Source organism: Triticum urartu, unplaced genomic scaffold, assembly GCF_056163025.1.
Source record: "Triticum urartu cultivar PI428250 unplaced genomic scaffold, HENAU_Tu73 scaffold2, whole genome shotgun sequence".
Taxonomy (NCBI): domain Eukaryota; kingdom Viridiplantae; phylum Streptophyta; class Magnoliopsida; order Poales; family Poaceae; genus Triticum; species Triticum urartu.
In genome coordinates, this window is record NW_028260368.1 from 16,025,350 (window position 1) to 16,029,948 (window position 4,599).

General features: G+C 32.0%; 3 non-coding genes across 3 annotated transcripts; 2 read left to right on the plus strand and 1 right to left on the minus strand.

The window, feature by feature from the left end:
• Positions 1–854: 854 nt before the first annotated feature.
• On the plus strand, positions 855–941 carry TRNAS-GGA (transfer RNA serine (anticodon GGA)). Its single transcript has one exon. It is a non-coding gene; the product is annotated as a tRNA-Ser (tRNA).
• A 1,219-nt stretch (positions 942–2,160) lies between these two features.
• TRNAT-UGU (transfer RNA threonine (anticodon UGU)) lies at positions 2,161–2,233 on the minus strand. Its single transcript has one exon. It is a non-coding gene; the product is annotated as a tRNA-Thr (tRNA).
• Positions 2,234–3,898: 1,665 nt separating this feature from the next.
• On the plus strand, positions 3,899–3,971 carry TRNAF-GAA (transfer RNA phenylalanine (anticodon GAA)). The gene has a single exon. It is a non-coding gene; the product is annotated as a tRNA-Phe (tRNA).
• The last annotated feature ends 628 nt before the right edge of the window (positions 3,972–4,599 follow it).

Below are 4,599 nucleotides of genomic sequence, written 5' to 3' on the forward strand. Positions count from 1 at the left end.
GTTTGTTTGCTTTACAAATTTGGTTCTCTCTATGCCAACCCCCCTCTCTTTTCGTAAGACTGAGGTATAGGTAGGGCTAAAAAAAAGCAAAAAAAAGAGTCAAATCGCACCATCTCTATAATAAGTAAATGCCTTTTTTTCTCCTGAGGTTGTCGGAATTATTCGCAATAAAATATTGGCTACAATTGAGGAGGTCTTATCAATGAAATTTCCATTTCCACGGGATCTAGGCATAATTCCCAACCCATTCTATATAGAATTGTTTTCATTCCTTCACAAAATAACATAAAAACAAACACATTCGATTCTTATAATTATAAATAGATTGATCCATATGCTCTACTCTAAATCCATATGCTTTAAATGGATAAGAGAGATATGGATTTTCCGCTCAGCTCAAATTGTATCCTTTTCCTTCTGCTTGGACACGAAGAGATATGAAATATTTGACTAAGACTGGATTTCATTCCACTTTCCTATTTCTGAACAACAACTTATGTTATCAACTATTTCGTGTTTTCAAAGTTATTAATTGTCTCATACCCTATTTTTGATTTCGATAGTATGGTGTAGCGTATCTTATGCAAACGGAATTCTAAGGTTTCTTTATTTTATTATGCAATAAGAAGAATTCTTCCATTTTCTTTTTCTTTAGTTGCGGGAAAACCCAAATTAAAACTTTTATTTTATAGCGAGCGCAATTTCTAGTAAAAAATCCTGTATCCTTCCACTTAGATCAAAAGGAATTTTTCCAATAGAACTATGGAACCCCCGAGTGGTTGCGGTTGTACCTGTACTGCAGGAATAAGAAAACTCGCTATTCACTCAGTTTATTTTCCATAATAAGTTATGTAGGAGAGATGGCCGAGCGGTTCAAGGCGTAGCATTGGAACTGCTATGTAGACTTTTGTTTACCGAGGGTTCGAATCCCTCTCTTTCCGTTTTTCTTAATTCATCAACGTTAAGGATCACAATGTATCAAATCAAATAACAATTTTTTCCAGCAATAATATAATATCTTATATTATCTTATTTTGATTTAATAGAAATTAGAAATTCTCTATAGCAAATTACTGTGGTATGTAAAATACACATAGAGGAAAAAAGAAAAAAGGATCCTAATCCTAGGGTTAATCAATTTTAGCTAGTTGATGGGAAAATACAAATTAATGGTAATGGTCTTAGGGCGATTTAGTTCGGGGAAAGGGGAAGGGGAAGAAAATTCTATGAACCTTTCCTTTTTTCGTTAAGTTCAAGTCTGACGAGAGTAATATTCTACAACTAACAACTCATTTATTTTGAGACCGACCCACTTCCTATCTAGGATTTTATTTACTAGTCCTTTATATTCCAACGTGTCAATCGCCAAATGCTTTGGCAATTTCCCCGGGTCCGATGAAGCAATATAATTTTGAACCAGACCTTTTGATCTTTGGTTATCTTTCGTAGTAATAATATCTCGGGGTTTGCAACGAAAACTTGGTATATTGACTATACGACCATTAACTAAAATATGTCTATGGTTGACTAATTGGCGGGCCCCAGGAATGGTTGAAGCCATACCCAATCGAAAAAGGATATTATCCAAACGCATTTCAAGTAATTGTAGTAAAACCTGGCCTGTTGACCTTTTTGCTTTTCCAGCGATATGTACATATCTAAGTAATTGTCGTTCTGTCAGACCATAATGAAAACGCAATTTCTGTTTTTCTTGAAGACGAATACGATATTGCTCCTTTTTCCCAGAATTGAATTTTTTTTTAAGATTACTTCCGGATTTAGGTGTTTTTCTAGTGAGTCCTGGTAAAGCTCCCAGACGGCGTATTTTTTTTAAACGAGGTCCTCGATAACGGGACATGAAGACTCCTTTTTTTATTTTATTGAAATTTCATTTTACACAATTAATTTCATTGTATTTACATTACAGAATACATCGAAATTAAAACTGAATTAAACTACAGGATAAACAGAGTAAAATCAACTAAAGTACCCCAAAAAATGGAATTTCATCAAAATCTTTTTTTTTTGTATATATATTATTTATTTTATTGTTTTGTATCTAGCAAAATTGTAAGGTAAAAAACATAAAAGATCCTGGATTCTCCATTTAATTCGGAAAAAAAGAGATTCTTGTTCGTAGAACATCGATAGAGAAAAAAAAGCCGACTATCGGATTTGAACCGATGACCCTCGCATTACAAATGCGATGCTCTAACCTCTGAGCTAAGTGGGCTTACATAACGGAAATAGTGTAACAAATAGAAATAGGTATAGTATAGGAAATCCGTAAAATCTCAGATATTAGTTATTAATCTTAGCTATTAACTAGTTCTAAATTTGAAGTTATACTTATAAAAATAAAAAAATACTAAAACTTCTTAAAGATAAAGTTAGCTTGATATGCTTAACTATAGGATATTAAAAAATAAAATTATAGAATTTATTGGTATTTTCATTCGATCATTATAGACTTTATTATTTGTTAATAATTTGAGGATTAATATTTCACTAAGGGGAACATAGAGTCAGAGTAAATAAAATTGCTAATTCTGATTAGAAAAAAAGAATAAATATCAAGCGTTATAGTATAATTTTGAATACTATAAAAAAGTAAGACGGGAGGTGGGGGAGATAAAAACTTTTGGATATATTGATTCGGATTGAATTGCAAATACATCAAGGATAGAATCAATTCAATTCTGAATTGCAATAAGCAAGCGAGGTCTCTCAAATAGAGTCGAACTGAACTGCTAGACTACGTTGAGTGATGAACTCAATGATTCAAAAAAAAAACTAAGAGATGGATGAAATTACACAAGGAATCCTGGTCTCAAAGAAGAGGGAAATGGGGATATGGCGAAATCGGTAGACGCTACGGACTTGATTGTATTGAGCCTTGGTATGGAAACCTGCTAAGTGGTAACTTCCAAATTCAGAGAAACCCTGGAATTAAAAAAGGGCAATCCTGAGCCAAATCCGTGTTTGAGAAAACAAGGGGTTCTCGAACTAGAATACAAAGGAAAAGGATAGGTGCAGAGACTCAATGGAAGCTGTTCTAACGAATCGAGTTAATTACGTTGTGTTGTTAGTGGAATTCCTTCTAGTTCTAAATTAGAGAAAGAGGGGTTTTATACCTTATACATTTAATAAACACGTATAGATACTGACATAGCAAACGATTAATCACAGAACTCATATTATATTCTAATTATAATATAGGTTCTTTATCTTTTTTAAAAATGAAATTAGAAATGATAATGATTATGAAATAAAAAACTCATATCATAATTTTTTTTTTTCATTATTGTGAATCCACTCCAATCGAATATTGAATAATCAAATTCTTCAATTAAAATTCAAAGTTTTCGAGATCTTTAAAAAAGTGGATTAATCGGACGAGGACAAAGAGAGAGTCCCATTCTACATGTCAATACTGACAACAATGAAATTTCTAGTAAAAGGAAAATCCGTCGACTTTATAAGTTGTGAGGGTTCAAGTCCCTCTATCCCCAAATCCTCTTTTATTCCCTAACTATACTATATTATTATTATTTATCCTCTTTTTTTTTTTCTTTTTATCAATGCACTTTTTTTCTTTTTATCAATGCAATGGGTTTAAGATTCATTAGCTTTCTCATTCTACTCTTTCACAAAGGAATGCGAAGAGAACTCAATGGATCTTATCCTATTCATTGAATAGATTTCTTTTTTATTAGAGTATCGGCAAGAAATCTTGGTTATTCACTCTATTTTTAAGTTTTATTTAAGTAAACCATGCACAATGCATAGGACTACCCCCCCCATTTTCAAATTTAAAATTTGAAATACTTTAATTAATTTTTAGTCCTTTTAATTGACATAGATACAAATACTCTACTAGGATGATGCACAAGAAAAGGTCAGGATAGCTCAGTTGGTAGAGCAGAGGACTGAAAATCCTCGTGTCACCAGTTCAAATCTGGTTCCTGGCAGAGAAAAAAAAAAAAAAGATCCACCGAATAGGTATTGATCCAAATACCTCGAGATGGATTGTGATACATATTCATTAATAATATTTATTCATCTAAGTGGATAAATCTATAATATAAATATAGAGGCACTTCTTTTTCTTTTTAAAGAAGTTTTAAAATATATCTTTTCTTTATGATAAAGAAGGGGGTGAGATTCCCCTTTATTTTTTTGCGTTTCTTAATTTTGTATTCCGCTATTCCGACGAATATTTTTTTAGTCTTGCTTATCTTTATCTTATCTTATTTTCCTAGTTGTGCTAAGTAATGTGCGCGGTACAAAGTTCCTGGTAGAGAACTTCTTTGAGTCATCCTATTTTTCTGTTCATATGAAGGAAATTAATATGCGATTTTCAAAATAGGGGAATCCAAATGAAACCCTTTTTTTGCTCAGTCTATCTGGAATGCTTTTGTATAATTAGGAATTAATTATAAATAGGTATTCCGTTTCATCTAGGAAAAGAACCTAAAAATATTCCTTGACTTGAATAAAATCTGGAGTTGTGTTGTATAAGTGAGCATGAATTTCTTATCATTCAATGAGCATCTTGTATTTCATAAAAATTGGGGGTTATATAATCCTTACGTAAGG